The 20,364-nt window shown below is 40.6% G+C and overlaps 1 protein-coding gene across 1 annotated transcript in view; it reads left to right on the top strand.

The window, feature by feature from the left end:
- Positions 1-20,364, top strand: part of LOC126072192 (zinc finger protein 883-like) — a 140,009-nt gene that overhangs the window by 116,862 nt on the left and 2,783 nt on the right. The window lies entirely within an intron of this gene.

Raw genomic sequence — 20,364 nt, 5'->3', positions numbered from 1 at the left:
TGGAAGTGGTATATATGAGATTGGGCCTGAGGAGGACCTGAAGGCACAAGTAAGTCGCATGAGGAAGTGGCCCAAATGCCCATGGCCTCCACTCCTGTCACATTATCTGCCCTCTCCCAGAGTGCAGCTATGGCCTGATGGGGAGTTTCTTATGATCAGTTGACTGAGGGCAAGAAAAATCATGCTGGTTACAGATGGTTTTGCACGATACGCAGGCAACACTCGAAAGTGGAGAGCAGTAGTACTGCAGCCCCATACTGGAACCTCCCTGAAGAACTGTGCTGAAAGAAATCCACCCAATGGGCAGAACTTTGAGCAGTGCACCTGGTTGTTCACTTTGCTTGGAAGCAGAAATGGCCAGAGGTACGACTGTGTATTGGCTGTGTTCAATGGTTTGGCTGGATGGTCAAGGATTTGAAAGGAACATGATAGGAATATTGGAGACTAGGAGATATGGGGAAGAAGTATGTGGATAGACCTCTCTAAAAGGGCCAGAGAAGTGAAGATATTTGTGTCTCATTTGAATGCTCACCAAAGGGTGACCTTGGCTGTGGAGAGATTGGAACACTTACACACTGCTTGTGGGAATGTAAAATGGTACAACCACTTTGAAAATCTATTTGGCGCTTCCTTAAAAAGCTAGAAATAGAGCTACCATATGATCCAGCAATCCCACTCCTTGGAATATATCCTGGAGGGATAAGAGCCTTTACATGAACAGATATATGCACATCCATGTTCATTGCAGCACTGTTTACAATAGCAAAAAGATGGAAGCAACAAAGGTGCCCATCAACAGATGAATGGACAAATAAATTATGGTATATTCACACAATGGAATACTACACATTGATAAAGAACAGTGATGAATCTGTGGAACAGTTCATAACATGGAGGAATCTGGAAGGCATTATGCTGAGTGAAATTAGTTGGTTGCAAAAGGACAAATATTGTGTAAGACCACTATTATAAGAACTGGAGAAATAGTTTAAACAGAGAAGAAAATATTCTTTATTGGTTACGAGAGGAAGGTGGGAGAGGGGTATTCAATTAGATAGTAGATAAGAACTACTTTAGGTAACGAGAAAGACAACACACAATACAGGGGAGGTCAGCACAACTGGACTAAACCAAAAGCAAAGAAGTTTCCTGAATAAACTGAATGCTTCGAAGGCTAGCATAGCAGAAGCGGGGGTTTGGGCACCATGGTTTCGGGGGACCTGTAAGTCAATTGGCATAATAAAATGTATTAAGAAAACATTCTGCATCCCACTTTGGAGAGTGGTGTCTTGGGTATTAAACACTAGCAAGCAGCCATATAAGATGCTCACCAATTGGTCTCGACCCACCTGGATCAAAGGAGAATGAAGAACACCAAGGACACAAGGTACTTACGAGCCCAAGAGACAGAAAGGGCCACAGAAACCAGAGACAACACCAGCCTGAGACCAGAAGAACTAGATGGTGCCCAGCTACAACCGATGAGTGCCCTGACAGGGAACACAACTGAGAACCCCTGAGGGAGCAGGAGAGCAGTGGGATGCAGACCCCAAATTCTCATAAAAGACCAGATTTAATGGTTTGACTGAGAATAGAAGGACCCCAGTGGTCATGACCCCAAACCTTCTGTTGGCCCAGAACAGGAACCATTCCCGAAGCCAACTCTTCAGACATGGATTGGACTGGACAATGGGTTGGAGAGGGATGCTGGTGAGGAGTGAGCTTCTTGGTTCAGGTGGACACTTGAGACTGTGTTGGCATCTTCTCCCTGGAGTGAGAATGAGAGGGTAGAGAGGGTTAGAAGCTGGCAAAATGGACATGAAAGGAGAGAGTGGAGGGAGGGAGCGGGCTGTCTCATTAGGGGGAGAATAATGGGGAGTATGTAGCAAGGTGTATGTAAGTTTTTGTGAGAAAGACTGACTTGATTTGTAAACTTTCACTTAAAGCACAATAAAAATTTAAAAACAGAAAAAAGGGGTGACCTTGGCAGAGGAAGATTTTAACAATCAAGTGGATGGGATGGCGTGTTCTATGGAAACCAGTCATCCTCTTCCACCAGCCCCTCCTGACATTGCCCAATGAGGTCATGAAGAAAGTGGCCATGGTGGCAGAGATGGAGGTTATGTATGGGCTCAGCAACATGGGCTTCCACTCACCAACACAGACTTGGCTACAGCCACTGCTGAGTGCCCAATCTGTTGGAAGCAGAGACCAACCCTGAGTCCCTCATATGGCACCATTGCTCAAGGTGATCAGACAGCAACCTGTTGGCAGGCTGATTACATTGAACTGCTTCCATCATGGAAAGGGCAGCATTTTGTTCTTACTGGAATAGACACTCTGGATACGGAATCACCTTCCCTGCAGGCAATGCTTCTGGCAAAACTTCCATCCATGGACTTACAGAATGCCTTATTCCCCATCATGGTATCCCAGACAACATTGGCTCGGATCAAGGGACTCGCTTCACTGTAAATGAAGGGCAGCAATGGGCCCACGCTCATGGAACTCGCTGGCCTTGCCATGTTCCCCATCATCCCAAAGCAGCTGATTTGACAGAATGATAGAATGGCCTTCTAAAGACACAATTACAGTGTCAGCTAGGTGGCAGTATTTTGCAGGGTTGGGAGAATGTTCTTCAGGAGTCTATATATGCTCTAAAGTAGCCTTCACTATATGGTGCTATTTCTTTCGTAGCCAAGACTCATGGGTCCAGGAATCAACGGGGGGGGGGGGGCGGAGGGGGGAATGGGAGTGGCACCACTCACTATTACCCCTAGTGACCCACTTGCAAAAATTATTCTTCCTGTTGCTGAGACCCTATGCTCTGTGCATCTAGTCGTCTTAGTTCCAAATGGGGAAATGCTCCCAGCTGGAGACACATCACTGATTCCATTGAACTGGAAGTTAAGAATGCCACCTGGCCACCTTGGGCTCCTTATGCCTCTGGATCAGCAGGCAATGAAGGGAGTTGCCATTTTGGCTGTTGCGATTCACCCATATTCCATATTACCAAGAGGAAATCAGACTGACATTACATAATGGAGGCAAAGAAGAGTATGCATGGAATGCAGGAGATCCCATAGGGTGTCTCTTAGAACTACCAAGCCCTGTGATTAAAGTCAATGGAAAACTACAGCAACCCAAATACGACATGACTACTAAGGGCCCAGATGCTTCAGGAATGAAGATTTCGTTCACCCCACCAGGCAAAGAACCACGACCACCTGAGGTACTTACTGAGGGTAAAGAAAATACGGAATGGATGGTGGAAGAAGATAGTTCTACAAACAAGCAATGACCACTTGACAAGTTGCAGAAACGAGAACTGTAATTGTTATGAGTATTTCTTCCTTGTATTAGTGCATCAAATATTTTTGTTTTCCTCACAAAGTGTAAGATGTAAACAGGGCTGGTATGTTTTTGGTTTTTCGTATATTTCATCCATTTAGGGACAAAAATGACTTTATAATTGTCTTTATTTAGAGGTCATGTATGTTATATATATATATATATACACTTCACTGGTTTTGCTTCTGTAGAGATCCCAGCCTAAGACAGTGTAATCTTTGAGTCTCCAGTGACTCCCATCTTTCCTCAACCCTTACATACAGGATGAGGCAAAGTTTTGCCTACTGAATGAACCTAATGCCTCAAGTCTCCTGCTCCTTCCAATTCCTAAGTCACTGTTGTCTATTTGTGTTTCAACTGTCTCCATCTCCCAACAACACTTTTGATTTTCTGGAAGGAAGGTGAAAGCTGTCCCATGGACCCCCGTCATCTGAGCTCTTAGTACCAGGCTGGAAACCCTTATGAATATCTAAGGGAAGGTCAATAAAAAAGAAAGAAAAATATGTAAGAGAATATTAATTTATTCCAGCTGTAGCCAAGTGCCCATCTCCGCTAAATGCACCATCTTTACACTGATAAATCACAGACGTGTGAGACATTGGGGTGGGAAAGGGGTTCACTCACCTTGCTTGCTACTAACTGGTGTCAGGGATAGACGTCAGCCTATGCACTAATAAAATTTTGTGTACCCTGTATCCTAGCACCATCAGGACAATGTCTCCTCCCTTAATAAAATAATGAGATGTAATGATGCTGACAACACTCCTATGCCTCTCTATCCCATTGAGGTCCATAGAGCATCAGCATCCCCGGATGCGTATCAGAAATGCAGATTCTGGGGCCCCACCCCAAACCCACTGACTTGGAACCTACATTTTAACAAGATCCAGATGTGATTCATTTGCAGAGTAAAGTTTGAGAACCACTGGTCCAACTGACCAAACAGTAAATAAGATCAGAATTACTCAGGGGAATGGAAAGTGTGAGGTCCCCATGTCTCTCTGCTCAGTTCTCTCTTTTATATCACTAAAGAGATTGGCTTAAGACTCTATCTAATCTTGTAGATCTCTTCAATATAACTGCCACTAATCTGTTTTATTGTATCATACTGATAGGATTTACAACACACAGGTAAATCACTTTAGAGGAAAAAATGGTAGACAATCTTACAATACTGGGAATCATGACCTAGCCAAGTTGACAGATACGTATGGGGGACACAATTCAATCCATGACTGTCTGCTACCCAGAACGTTGGCAGTTCAAATCCACCAGGCGCTCCTTGGAAACTCTATCTCATAGGGTTGATGCTTTATTGGAACTAGTTATTTGTTCCATGTTCCTTTTGTAGTCCTTGTCAGTTTTTTTTTTTTTTTTTTTAATTGTGCTTTAAGTGGAAGTTTACAATTCAGGTCAGTTTCTTATACATAAACTTATAAACACATTGTTACGTGACCCTAGCTGCTGTCCTTACAATGTGACAGCATACTCTTTCTCTCCACCCTGTATTTCCCGTGTCCATTCAACCAGCTCCTGTCCCCCTCTGCTTTTTCTTTTTGCCTCCGGACAGGAGCTACCCACATAGTCTTATGTGTCTACTTGAGCTAAGAAGCACACTCCACACCAGTGTCATTTTATGTCTCATAGTCCAGTCTAATCTTTGTCTGAAGAGTTGGCTTCAAGAATGGTTTTAGTTTTGGGCTAACAGAGAGTATGGGGTCCATGTCCTCTGGCATCCCTCCTGTCTTAGTCAGACCATTAAGTCTGGTTTTTTACTAGAATTTGAGGTCTGCATCTCACTTTTTTCCTGATCCATCCGGGATTCTCTGTTGTGTTCCCCAACAGGGCAGTCATTGGTGGTAGCCGGGTACCATCTAGCTCTTCCAGTCTCATGCTGATGGAGCCTCTGGTTTATGTGACCTTTTCTTTGTCTTGGGCTCATATTTTCCTTATGTCTTTGGTGTTCTTCATTCTCTTTGCTCCAGGTGGGTTGAGACAAATCAATGCATCTTAGATGGCCCCTTGCTAGCATTTAAGACCCCAGAGACCGCTCACCAAAGTGGGATGCAAAACATTTTCTTAATACTCTTTGTTATGCCAAATGACCTAGATGTCCCCTGAAACTATGGTCCCCATATCCCTGTCTCTGCCATTCTGTCCCTCGAAGAGTTTGGTCATATTCAGGAAACTTCTTAGCTTTTGGTTTAGTTCAGTTGTGGTGACTTTCCCTGTGTTGTGTGTTGTCCTTCCCTTCACCTAAAATAATTCTTGTCTGCTATCTAATTAGTGAATACCCCTCATGGTCCCTCCCCACCCTCGAAACCATCAAAGAATGTTTTCTTCTGTGTTTAAACCTCTTCTTGAGTTCTTCTAATAGTGGTCTCATACAATATTTCTCCTTTTGAAACTAATTTCACTCAGCATAATGCCTTTCAGATTCCTCCACGTTATGAGATGTTTCATGGATTCATTGTTGTTCTTTCTCGTTGCGTAGCATTCCATTGTGTTAATATACCATAATTTGTTTATCCATTCGTCTGTTGATGGGCACCGTGGTTGTTTTCATCATTTTGCTATTGTGAACAGTGCTGCAGTGAACATGGATGTGCATATATCTGTTTGTGTAAAGGCTCTTATTTCTCTAGGATATATTCCAAGGAGTGCAATTGGTGGATTGTATGGTAGTTCTATTTCTATTTTTTTAAGGAAGCACCAAATCGGTTTCCAAAGTGGTTGTACCACTTTACATTCCCACCTGGAGTGTAGAAGTGTTCCAGTCTCTCCACAACCTCTCCAACATTTATTATTTTGTTTTTTGGATTAATGCCAGCCTCGTTGGGGTGAAACAGTATCTCATTGTGGTTTTGATTTTCATTTCCCTAACGGCTAATGATCGTGAACATATACTTACGCATCTGTTAGCCACCTGAATGTCTTTTTTAGTGAAGTGCCTGTTCATATCCTTTGCCCATTTAAAAAAAAAATTTTTATTGTGCTTTAAGTGAAAGTTTCCAAATCAAGTCAGTCTCATACAAAAATGTATATATACCTTGCTATATACTCCTAGTTGCTCTCCCCCTGAGACAGCACACTTCTTCTCTCCAAACTGTATTTCTGTGTCCATTCAGCCAGCCTCTGGCCCCCTCTGCCTTGTCATCTCACCTCCAGACAGGAGCTGCCCACATAGTCTCATGTATCTACTTGATCAAAGAAGTTCACTCCGCACCAGTACCGTTTTCTACCCGATAGTTTTTAGTCCAGTCCAATCCTTGTCTGAAGAGTTGGCTTTGGGAATGGTTCTTGTCTTGGGCTGACAGAAGGTCTGGAGACCATGACCTCCGGGGTCCTTCTAGTCTCAGTCATACCATTAAGTGTAGTCTTTTTACGAGAATCTGAGGTCTGCAACCCACTGATCCCTTGCTCCATCAGGAATACTCTGTTGTGTTCCTTGTCAGGCCAGTCATCAGTTGTATCTGGGCACCATCTAGTTCTTCTGGTCTCGGGCTGACGGAGTCTCTGATTTACGTGGCCCTTTCTGTCTCTTGGGCTCATAATTACCTTGTGTCTTTGGTGCCCTTCATTCTCCTTTGCTCCAGGTTGGTTGAGACCAATTGATGCATCTTAGATAGCCACTTGCTAGCATTTAAGATCCCAGATGCCACTCACCAAAGTGGGATGCAGAATGTTTTCTTAATAGGTTTTATTATGCCTATTGACCTAGATATCCCCTGAAATCATGGTCCCCAAACCTCCACTGCTGCTACTCTGGCCTTTGAAACGTTCGATTTATTCAGGAAACTTCTTCGCTTTTGGTTTGGTCCAGTTGTGGTGACCTCTCTTGTATTGTGTGTTGTCTTTCCCTTCACCTATAATAGTTCTTGTCTACTAATCAGTGAATACCCATCTTCCTCCCTCCCTCCCACTCTTGTAACCATCAAAGAATATTTTCTTCTCTGTTTAAACCTTTTCTTGAGTTTTTATAATAGAGGTCTCATACAATATTTGTCCTTTGGCAACTGACTAATTTCACTCAGCATAATGCCTTCCAGATTTCTCCATGTTATGAAATGTTTCGCGGATTCATCATTGTTCTTTATCGATGCGTAGTATGCCATTGTGTGAATATACCATCGTTTATCCATTCAACCATCGATGGGCACCTTGGTTGCTTCCATCTTTTTGCTATTGTAAACAATGCTGCAATGAACATAGGTTTGCATGTATCTGTTCTTTACATCTCTAGGATACATTCCAAGGCATGGGATTGCTGGATCATATGGTAGTTCTATTTCTAGCTTTTTAAGGAAGCACCAAATCAGTTTCCAAAGTGGTTGTACCATTTTACATTCCCATCAGCAGTGTATAAGTGTTCCAGTCTCTCCATGACCTCTCCAACATTTATTATTTTGTGTTTTTTAAATTAATGCCAACCTTGTTGGAGTGAGATGGAATCTCCTTGTAGTTTTGATTTGCATATCTCTAATGGCTAGTGATTGTGAGCATTTCTTCATGTATCTGTTAGCTACCTGAATGTCTTTAGTGAAGTGTCTGTTCATATTATTTGCCCATTTTTTAAATGGGTTATTTGTCTTTTTGTTGTGCAGTTTTTGCAGTATCATGTAGATTTTAGAGATCAGGCGCTGATCAGAAATGTCATAGCTAAAAGCTTTTTCCCAGTCTGTAGGTAATCTTTTTACTCTTTTGGTGAAGTCTTTGGATGAGCATAAGTGTTTGATTTTTAGGAGCTCCCAGTTATCTGGTTTCTCTTTGGGTGTTTGTGTGTCATTAGTAATGTTTTCTATACCGTTTATGCCATGTATTAGGGCTCCTAGTGTTGTCCGTATTTTTTCTTCCATGATCTTTATCATTTTAGATTTTATAGTTAAGTCTTTGTTCCATTTTGAGATAGTGTTTTTGCATGGTGTGATGTATGGGTCTTGTTTCATTATTTTGTGGATGGGTATCCAGTTATGCCAGCACCATTTGTTAAACAGGCTATCTTTCCCCCATTTAACTGACTTTGGGCTGTTTTCAAATATCAGCTGCTCATACGTGAAGGAATTTATGTCTGGATCCTCAATTCTGTTTCATTGGTCTATTTATCTGTTGTACCGATACCAGGCTGTTTTGACTACCATAGCTGTATATAGGTTCTGAGATCAGATAGTGTGAGTCCTACTTTTCTTCTTCAATAGTGCTTTACTTTTCTGGATCTTCTTCCCTTTCCACATAAAGTTAATAAGTTTTTTCATTTCTTTAAAAATGTCATTGGTATTTGGATGGAGGTTGCATTGTATTTGTAAATCACGTTGGGTAGAATTGTCATTTTCACAATGTTGAGTCTACCTATCCATGAGCATGGTATGTTTTTCCATTCATGTAGATCTCTTTTGGTTTCTTGCAGTAGTGTTTTGTAGTTTTCTTTGTATAGGTCGTTTACATCCCAGGTTAGATTTATTCCTAAGTATTTTATTTTTTAGGGACTATTGTAAATGATCTTTTCCTGATTTCCTTTTCATCGTTCTCTTTATTGGTGTGCAGGAATCCAACTGATTTTTGTATGTTTATCTTGTATCCTGCTGATATGGTGAATCTATTAGTTCCAGTAGTGTTCTTTTGGAGCCTTTTGGATTTTCTATGTATAGTGTCATATCATCCGCAAATAGGGACGGTTTAACTTCTACATTACCGATTTGGATGCCCTTTATTTCTGTTTCTTGCCTTATTGCTCTAGCTAGGACTTCTAACACAATGTTTAATAGAAGTGGTGATAAGGGGCATCCTTGTCTTGTTCCTGTTCTGAAGGGGAATGTTTCAGCCCCTCTCCATTAAGAATGATGTTGGCTGTTAGTTTTGCATAGATGCCCTTTATTATGTCAAGAAAATTCCTTCTATACTTATTTTATTCAGAGTGTTTACCAGGAATGAGTATTAGACCTTGTCAAATGCCTTTACTGTGTTGATTGAGATGATCATGTGATCCTTTTGTTTTATGTGGTGGATTACGTTGATTAATTTTCTAATGTTGAACCATCCTCGCATACCTGGTATGAATCTACTTGGTTGTGGTATATTATTTTTTGATATGATGAATTCTATTGCCTAGAATTTTGTTGAGAATTTTTGCATCTATATTCATGAGAGACACTGCTCTGTAATTTTCTTTTTTGTGGTGTCTTTGCCTGGTCTTGGAATCAGGGTTATGCTGCCTTCATAGAATGAATTTGCAAGTATCGCTTCCTTTTCTATGTTCTGAAATAGTTTGGGTAGTACTGGTGTAAGCTCCTCTAGGAATGTTTAGTAGAATTCTCCAGTCAAGCCATCTGGGCCAGGGTTTTTTTTTAACCTTTTCCATCTCTTTTCTTGTTATGGGTCTGTTCAGATTTTCAAAACTTTATATTTCCTAGAAATTTGTAATATTCCTCTTTTTTCTTTTCTTTCTTTCTTCATTTCTTAGTTTTCATCTCTCTCTACTTACTTTCTTTTCCCGTATCCTGAATATCTGGCACTGTGTGATATTTACATCCCCTCTAAGCCAGGCTATACTGCACAGCCTGGGAGCCACTTTTTTTTTCCAAATTTTTATCTGTTTTTTTTTTCTTTTTTCCTTTTTCTTTCTTTTTTTTCCATTACTTTTTCTCCATTTCATGGTTCGTCATCTTTTCACTCCAACGGCAATCTCCCTTAACACTTGCTCTCTCTCTCTCTACTTTTTTTGTTTCTGTTTCTCTATCCTCTCTCTCCTCTTTCCCATACCCATATTAGCTCCACACATCACAACCTCCCCCTTCTTTCCTGCCTACCTGCACTGTGTGCTGAACTTCACACCCCTGAGCAGCACAGGCACAGTCTGCCAGAACCTGCCCAGTACTGATTCCTGGCCCCGCCCTGTCGGTCCTAGTACATGCCACAAACAACCAATCCCAGCCCCTCCCCTTCAGCTGGACCTGCCCTGCTGCACCATTACTGAGGGACTGGCTCTGCACATTGGACAAGGAGGTGAAAAGTATCGTGACTGCAGAAGAGCAAACAGCAAAAAACGTACAGCCCGCCTGCTCAGACATAACCAAATGAAACAAAAAAGCAAGATGAAAGAAACATCTAGAATCAATTAACGAAGAAAATAACTAGTGAATATCCCAAAGACAGCAGAAAATATAAAAACATATTAAAAAACAGAACAGGATAGTTCCAGTAGGCATCCAAAATAAAACACCAGATGACTTTCCAGTAGAAGAAAAGGGACTAGAACTACCTGAGAGGGAATTCAAATTTCTAATATTCAGAGCTATCCAAGAGTTGAAGCAAAAAGCAGACAAAAATGAGGAAAAAATAGACGAATTTATAGAAAAAGCATACGAATTTGTGGAAAATACAGAGAAAAAATGGAAGAATTCGGGAAAATAATACAGGAACAAAATGCCAAAACAAATTCACAACTAGAAATCATACAAAAACAACAATTATAAATCCAAAAGATAAACAACAAGATTACAGAAATGAACAGTGTCAAAGAAGGGTTGAGGAGCAGGTTTGAAGTGATGGCAGACAGGATCAGCAAAATTGAAGACAAACATTTGGCTATAACTCTGAGGAAAAATCAGAAAAAAGAATGAAAAAAAAAAAAAATGAAGAAGCCCTGAGAATTATGTGGGATAAAATCAAAAGAAAAATGTTCATGTGATCAGAGTTCCAGAACAGGGGGTAGGAAATGGAAAACACTGAGAGAATCATTGAAAAATTGCTGAAAGAAAACTTCCCAACTATCATACAAGGCAAGGTCATGGAAGCACCACAGGTACATCCAAATTCCCTGAGAGACCCAATTGCTGGGCTGAGGGCTGTGAGGACCATAGTCTCAGGGAACATCTAACTCAGCTGGTGTAACAGAGTTAATAAAGAAAATGTTTTGCATTGTACTTTGACGGGTAGCATCTGGGGTCTTGGAAGCCTGTGAGTGGCCATCTAGGATACTCCACTGGTCTCACCCCTTTGGGGGCAGGGAAGAGTGAAGGAGACTAAAGATACTAGGGAAAGATTGGTCTGGGGGACTAATGCACCACATCTACCACAGCCCCCACCAGACTGAGTCCAAAGTACAAGATGGTACCCAGATACTAAAACTGATTGCTCTGACAGGGATCACAGTAGAGAGTGCTGGATTGAGCTGGGGAAAAATGAAGAACAAAATTATAACTTAAAAAGAAAGACCAGGCTTGCTGGCTTGACAGAGAGTGGAGAAGCCCTGAGAGTATATCCCCTGGACACCCCTTCAGCTCAGTAATGAAGTCACTCCTGAGGTTCACCCTTCATCCAAGGATTGCACAGGCCCATAAAACAAAACGAGACTAAGGGGACACACCAGCCCTGGGGCAAGCACTGGAAGGCAGGAGGAGATGGGAAAGCTGGCATTGGGGAACCCAGGGTTGAGAAGGGAGAGTGTTCACATGTCATGGGGTGGCTAACCAATGTCATGGAACAATATGTGTGCTAACTATTTAAGAGAAACTAGTTTGTTCTGTAAACCTTCATCTAAAGTACAATTTAAAAAAAGATAAAAAAGAAATCTTCCCTAATATCATGGAAGATGAAAAGCTGACCATCCAAGAATCTTGATGAACCCCATGTAGGATAGACCCCAAAAGAAAACCACCAAAGCATATTGTAATCACACTCACTAAAACCAAAGACAAAGAAAAAATCCTGAGGGAAGTAAAAAAAAAAAAAAAAAACAAAGAAAAAATCCTGAGGGCAGTTTGAGAAAAACAAAAAGTCACATTCAGAGAAGAAACAGTAAGACTAAGCTCTGATTATTCAAAAAGTCACATTCAGAGAAGAAACAATAAGACTAAGCTCTGATTATTCAGCAGAAACCTTGCAGGCAAGAAGGCAATGGGATGACATATATAAAACTTGGGAAGAAAAAAAAATGGCCAACCAAAAATAATATACCCTGCAAAACTCTTGTTCAAATATGATGCTGTAATTAGGACATTTCCAGATGACATAAGTTAAGAGAATATCTAAAAAACAAACCAAACTTAACAAAAATTATTAAAGGGAGTCCTTCAGTCTGAGAACAAACATCAGACCACAGCCTGAATCTAGGACACAAGACTATTCCAGTCAGATACCAATGTGGGAATTGAACTCTCAAGGACTATCCCAAACCAAAAGAATTGCAACAGGGAACCAGAGACATTAACCTGTAAATGACAAGGTCAGAACAATAAAAGAGGGAATAAACAGTGTAGGTATAGAACTTTCTAATGGAAAGGAAGGCAAGGAAATACCAAGTAATAATAGACTGGTTCAAACCTAGGAAGATAAGTAAATTTCAAGGTAACCACAAAGAAAGTTAACAAACCTACTCATCAAAATAAAGAAGAAAAACATAAAGTCTCAATAAAAACAAAATCTACAAAAAAAAAAAAAAAAAACCCACAATCAAAAGGAACTCAGCACAGGAGAGTAAAAGGAACAAAGAAAATGTCAGCACCACAAAAGAAAAGCACTACAAAATGACAGCAAGAAACTCACACCTATCAATAATTGTGCTGAATGTAAATGGGCTAAATGCACTCATAAAGAGACAGAGAGTGACAGAATGGATAAAAAAAATAGGATCCATCAATATGCTGTCTACAGGAGACACACCTTAAAACAAAGATTTAAATTTATTAAAAATCAAAGGATGGAAAAAAAATATATCAAGCAAATAACTACCAAAAAAGAGCAGGAGTGGCAATACTAATCTCAGACAAAATAGTCTTTAAAACAAAATCCACCACAAAAGACAAAGAAGCGCACTGTAAAATGATTAAACAGATGATCTGTCATAAAGACTTAGCCATGATAAACATCTATGCACCCAATGACAGCGTTCCAAAATACATAAAAGAAACTCTAGTGGCACTGAAAAGAGAAGTTGACGGTTCCACAATAATACTAGGAGACTTCAACACACCATGCTTGGTAAAGGACAGAACACCGAGAAAGAAACTCGACAAAGAAACAGAAGAGTTAAATGGCTCAATCAGCCAACTTGCTCTCATAGACATATATAGAACACTCCACCCGACAGCTGCAAAGTACACATTCTTTTCCAACGCACATGGAGCATTCTCCAGAATAGACCACATCTTATGCCACAGAGCAGCCCTTGACAATGTCCAAAACACTGAAATAATACAAAGTATCTTCTCTAACCACAATGCCATCAAAGTAAAAATTGACAACAGGAAGAACAAGGAAAAAAAATCAATCATATGGAAAATGAATAACACCCTGCTTACAAACCACTGGGTAATAGAAGAAATCAGAGATGGAATCAAAAAATTCCTAGAATCAAATGAAAATGAAAACACGTCACACCAAAACCTTTGAAACACAGCAAAGGCAGTGCTCAGAGGTCAATTTATAGCAATAGATGCACACATCAAAAAAGAAAGGACAAAATCAAAACATTAGCTATACAACTTGAACAAATGGAAAGAAAACAGCAAAAGAAGCCCACAGCCACCAGAAGAAAGGAAATAATAAAGATCAGAGCAGAAATAAATGAAATAGAGAATAGAAAAACAATAGAAAGAATCAAGAAAACCAAAAGCTGGTTCTTTGAAAGGATCAACAAAATGGGCAAACCACTGACCAAGCTGACAAAAGAAAAACAGGACAGGATGCAATTAGCCCAAATAAAGAATGAAACAGGGGATACTACAACAGACCCAACTGAAATAAAAAGGATCATAACAGAGTATTATGAAAAACTACACTCCAACAAATTTGAAAACCTAGAGGAAATGGACAAATTTCTAGAAACACACTACCTACCCAAACTAACACAAAATGATGTTGGAAATCTGAACAGACCCGTAACAAGAGAAGAGATTGAAAAGGTTAAAAAAAAAAAAAAAAAAGCCTCCCAACCAAAAAAAGATCTGGCCTAACTGGCTTTACTGGAAAATTCTACCAAACATTCAGAGGAGAGTTTACGCCAGTACTACTCAGACTATTTCAGAACATAGAAAAGGAAGCAATACTGCCAAATTCATTCTATGAAGCCAGCATAACTCTGATTCCAAAACCAGAGAAAGACACCACACAAAAAAAGAAAATTACAGACCAATATCTCTCAAGAATATAGATGCAAAAATTCTCAACAAAATTCTAGCCAGTAGAATTCAGCACCATATCAAAAAATTAATACACCACGACCAAGTAGGATTCATACCAGATATGCAAAGATGGTTCGACATTAGAAAATCAATCAACATAATCCACCACATAAATAAAAGCAAAGAAAAGAATCACATGATCATCTCAATTGACACAAAAAAGGCATTCGACAAAGTCCAACAACCATTCCTAATAAAAAACCCTCAGTAAAAATAGGTATAGAAGGGAAATTTCTCAACATAATAAAGGGCATCTATGCAAAAGCAACAGCCAATATCAGTGTTAAAGCAGAGGGGCTGAAAACATTCCCCTCAAGAATAGAAACAAGACAAGAATTCCCTTTATCACCACTCCTATTTAACATTGTGCTAGCTACAGTGATAAGGCAAGAAACAGAAATAAAGGGCATCTAATTGGTAATGAAGAAGTTAAACTGTCCCTATTTGCAGATGATATGATACTACACATAGAAAATCCAAAAGACTCCACAAGAGCGCTACTGAAACTAATAGATCCAGCATATCAGCAGGATACAAGATAAACATACAAAAATCAGTTGGATTCCTGTACACCAATAAAGAGAACGATGAAAAGGAAATCAGGAAAATAATAACATTTATAATAATTCCTAAAGAATAAAATACTTAGGAATAAATCTAACCAGGGATGTAAACAACCCATACAAAGAAAACTACAAAACACTACTGCAAGAAACCAAAAGAGATCTACACAAATGGAAAAACATACCACACTCGTGGACAGGTAGACTCAACATTGTGAAAATGACAATTCTACCCAGTGCAATTTACAAATACAATGCAATCCCGATCCAAATAACAACAACATTCTTTGAAAAGATGGAAAAACTTATGATTAACTTTATATGGAAAGGGAAGAAGCTCCAAATAAGTAAAGCACTATTGAAGAAGAAAAGTAGGATGACTCGCGCAACCTGACCTCAGAACCTACTATAGAGCTACGGTAGTCAAAAGAGCCTGGTACTGGTACAATGACAGTTACATTAACTAATGGATCAGAATTGAGAACCCAGATGTAAATCCATCCACCTATGGTCACCTGATCTTCGACAAGGGCCCAAAGTCCATCAAATGGGGAAAAGACAGTCTTTTTAACAAATGGTGCTGGCAAAACTGGATGTCCATCCGCAAAAAAATGAAACAGGACCCATACCGCACACGATATACAAAAACTAATTCAAAATGGATCAAAGACCTAAATATAAAGTCTAAAACTATAAAGTTTATAGAAGAACAAATATGGCCAACGCTAGAGGCCCTAATACATGGCATTAACAGGATACAAACTACAACTAAGAACACACAAACTTCAGAAGATAAGCTAGATAACTGGGATCTTCTAAAAATTAAACACTTATGCTCATCAAAAGACTTCACCAAAGGAGTAAAAGGAGAGCCCACAGACTGGGAAAAGAATTTTGGCTATTACAAATCAGACAAAGGTCTAAAATGTGCAAGAAAATCCAACACCTCTACAACAAAAAAGAGAAATAAGCCAATTAATAAATGGGCAACAGAAATGAACAGACACTTCTCCAAAGAAGACATTCAAGCAGCCAACAGACACATGAGGAAATGCTTGTGATCGCTAGCCATTAGAGAAATGCAAATCAAAACCACAATGAGATACCATCTCATCCCACCATTACTGGCACAAATCAAAAAAACAGGAAATAACAAATGTTGGAGAGGCTATGGGGAGATCGGAACTCTTACGCACTGCTGGTGGGAATGCAAAATGATACAACCATTTTGGAGAACGATATGGTGCTTCCATAGAAAGCTGGAAATCGAAACACCGTATGATCCAGCAATCCCACTCCTAGGAATATATCTTAGAGAAATAAAGAGTTGTCATACAAATAGACATATGCACACCCAAGTTCATTGCAATATTGTTCACAACAGCAAAAAGAGGGAAACATCCATTCATCAACAGATGAATGGATAAACAAACTGTGGTACACACATGGTGGAGTATTATGCAATGTTAAAGAACAACGATGAACCCATGAAGTATCTCATAACATGGATGAATCTGGAGGGCATTTTGCTGAGTGAAATAAGTCCATCACAAAAGGACAAATATTGTATGAGACTGCTACTGTCCTGAAAAGTTTACACACAAGAAGAAACAATCTTTGATGGTTAAAAGGGAGGGGAGGGGTGGGGATGGAAAAACACTTAATAGGCTATAGAAAAGTGGTAACTTTGGTGAAGGGTAAGACGGTACATAATACACAACTTGTACATGGCAAGGTCATGGAAGCTCCATAGACACATCCAAACTCCCTGAGGGACCAAATTGCTGGGCTGAGGGCTGTGGGGATCATGGTCTCTGGGAACATCTAGCTCAATTGGCTGACATAGTTTATAAAGAAAATGTTCTACATTCTACTTTGGTGAGTAGCCTGTGAGTGACCATCTAGGATACTCCACTGGCCTCACCCCTTTGGGAGCAAGGAGAAATGAAGAAAACTAAAGATACGAGGGAAAGATTAGTCCAAAGGACTAATGGAGCGCATCTACCATGTCCTCAACCAGACTGAGTCCAGTACAACTACATGGTGCCCGGCTACCACCACTGACTGCTTTGACAGGGATCATAATAGAGGGTAGAATAAAATTCTAACTCCAAAAGAAAGACCAGACTTGCTGGCCTGACAGAGACTGGAGAAACCCTGAGAGTATGGCCCCTGGACACCCTTTCAGCTCAGTAATGAAGTCACTCCTGAGGTTCACCCTTCAGCCGAAGATTGGACACACTCATAAAACAAAACGAGACTAAAGAGGTACACCAGCTCTGGGGCAAGGACTAGAAGGCAGGAGAGGACAGGAAAGCTGGTAGTAGGGAACCCAAGGTCGAGAAGGGAGAGTGTTGGCATGTCGTGGGGTTGTTAACTAATGTCATAAAACAATTTGTGTAGTGTTTAATGAGAAACTAGTTTGTTTTGTAAACCTTCATCTAACGTACATTTTTTTTTTTAAAGTCTACATTGTCAGAAAGAAAGGTTAAGGAGGCGACACATTGAGAAATGCTGGATATGAATGTGGAAATTGTGGTGTCTGATTTTCATCTACAGTACATGGTCTTGGTTGCTGTCTTCATTATCTAGTGCTGCTATAACAGAAATACCACAATTGGTTGGCTTTAACAAACAGGTATTTAATTTCTTACCCCTCTCCCCACTGCAGGGGGACTTAGGCACAAGCTGGAGTCCCTGAGTTCCAAACTATCATCTAGAGAGTGAATAAAACTTTGAACTTTCACCAGAAATCTTTTAAATATTACAGGAGAAGGATTGGTTCTTAATCGCGTTAACTACTTTGCAGTCAAGTTAATATTTGGGGAGGGTGAATTAAAAAAAAAAAATTCTTACCACAAAGTGAGACTAATTCCTAACTATGAATCTGCAGTTCCAGACTTGTGAGTGAAGACTTGGTGAACTTACAGAGCCACTAAGGTGAAGAGGAGCTTAGATTCTGGAACCAGACAAGCTGGTGTGAATCCAGCTTAGACACTTCTACGCTGGGTGAGTTTAACCCCAAATTCTTCTTTAAAACATGGATTTTTTTTTTTAATACTTAAGTCTATGCAAAATGCAGGTGGGTTTTGGTGAAGGACAGTGCATTATTTCTACTTCATCAAGGTCTTCTTCCCATTCGGCTGCTGTTCCAGATGACTTTTCACTGCTGGAGCAAATCAGCATATTCCTTTGCACCTGGTGGCTGCTTTTTTTTTTTTTTTTTAATAATTTTTATTGAGCTTTAAGTGAACGTTTACAAATCAAGTCAGTCTGTCACATATAAGCTTATATACACCTTACTCCATACTCCCACTTACTCTCCCCCTAATGAGTCAGCCTTTCCAGTCTCTCATGATAATTTTGCCAGTTTCTAACCCTCTTTACCCTCCTGTCTCCCCTCCAGACAGGAGATGCCAACACAGTCTCAAGTATCCACCTGATACAAGTAGCTCACTCTTCGTCAGCATCTCTCTCCAACCCATTGTCTAGTCCCTTCCATGTCTGATGAGTTGTCTTCGGGAATGGTTCCTGTCCTGGGCCAACAGAAGGTTTGGGAACCATGACCGCCGGGATTCCTCTAGTCTCAGTCAGACCGTTAAGTCTGGTCTTTTTATGAGAATTTGGGGTCTGCATCCCACTGATCTCCTGCTCCCTCAGGGGTTCTCTGTTGTCAGGGTAGTCATCGGTTGTGGCCGGGCACCATCTAGTTCTTCTGGTCTCAGGATGATGTAAGTCTCTGGTTCATGTGGCCCTTTCTGTCTCTTGGGCTCATAGTTATCGTGTGTCCTTGGTGTTCTTCATTCTCCTTTGATCCAGGTGGGTTAAGACCAATTGATGCATCTTAGATGGCCGCTTGTTAGCATTTAAGACCCCAGACATGGTGGCTGCTTTTTATTGGGTAACTGCTTTACTCTGTATGTGGGCAGTAAAGACCAACAGGCGTTGCTTGTTTTCAGCTAGCAGGACCAGAAATCCATCTTCCCTGTCTTATCTGAGATATATAAACTCTCCAGGACTCTGTCACTCTTTCCTCTACACACTCATCACTTCTCCATTTCACAGGACATCATGCTGCTCCACTGTGATGTTGATGGCATCATGCTGATTTGGACAGACTAGTCAGGAAGTAGGAACAATTCTAGACACCTTGGTAAGACGTGTGTACCAGTGGGCCTACCACCTTAGTGAAATCTCTAGGACTCCAGGGTCTGGGCCATTGTGATATGTCCTTTCCAATGTGAAGGACAAGCTGTTTAATCATTCCCTCCTACCACTGAGAAAGATGCATCAAGCCTACTGGGCCTCTAGATTTTGGAGACAGCATGCATGTCATGTGGGCATTCTATGCTGACCCATTTTCTTAGTAACCCTAATGACTACCAGCTTTGAATGGAGCCCAGAACAAGGGAAGGTTCAGCAACAAGGTCTCAGCTGCAGACAAGTTGCTCTGGTGCTTGAAGTGTCTGTGACACATAGTGATGCTTGATGATGCCTTTGGCAGGTGACTCACAGACCTTTAGGATCAAGGAACCAAGCCATGCCATACTCTTCGGATACCTAATCTCCTTTTGAGAAACAGTGTCTGGCTTGCTCTGGGACCCTAGTAGAGACTGAATGCTCGATCATGGTCCACCAAAATATATATAACCTGAGCTACCCATCAAGTACAACCAAAATGCTCTTTAGAAGCAAGGATGGTGAGACTATGTCTCACAAGATTTGGACATGTTATCAGAAGGGATCAGTCCCTGGAGAAGGACATCATACTTGGTAAAGTAGAGGGTCAACCAAAAAGAGGAAGACCGTCAACAGGATGATTGACACAGTGGCTGCTACAATGGGCTCAAGCATAACAACCATTGTGAGGATGGTGCAGGACTGGGCAGTGTTTCGTTCTGTCATACATAGGGTCACTATGAGTTGGAACCAACTTGATGGCACCTAACAACAACCACAACAAACCCATCAAGAATTGAATGTTGTCTGACTCATCAAACAATAAAGCAGGGTGTGCACAGCAGAAGTGGAAGTGGTCTATATGAAATAAGGCTCAAGTATGTCCTGAAGGCACAAGTAAGTCACAATGCCAAGATTCCTACTTCTACTATATTGCCTCTTCTGTCTCAATCTGCAACTGTGTCCTCATGGAGAATTCCACAGGACTAGTTTTCTTTTAACATTTATCACAGGATATGGGAATACAAAGACGCACCCCACTACAGTTCATTCATACTCTGCCTTACCCCCATTGTGTAGTAGCCAACCAATAT

The sequence above is a fragment of the Elephas maximus genome, chromosome 3 (assembly GCF_024166365.1).
Source record: "Elephas maximus indicus isolate mEleMax1 chromosome 3, mEleMax1 primary haplotype, whole genome shotgun sequence".
Taxonomy (NCBI): Eukaryota; Metazoa; Chordata; class Mammalia; order Proboscidea; family Elephantidae; genus Elephas; species Elephas maximus.
The sequence above is the reverse complement of the archived record's forward strand: the minus strand, read 5'-3'. Positions and strand labels throughout refer to the sequence as shown.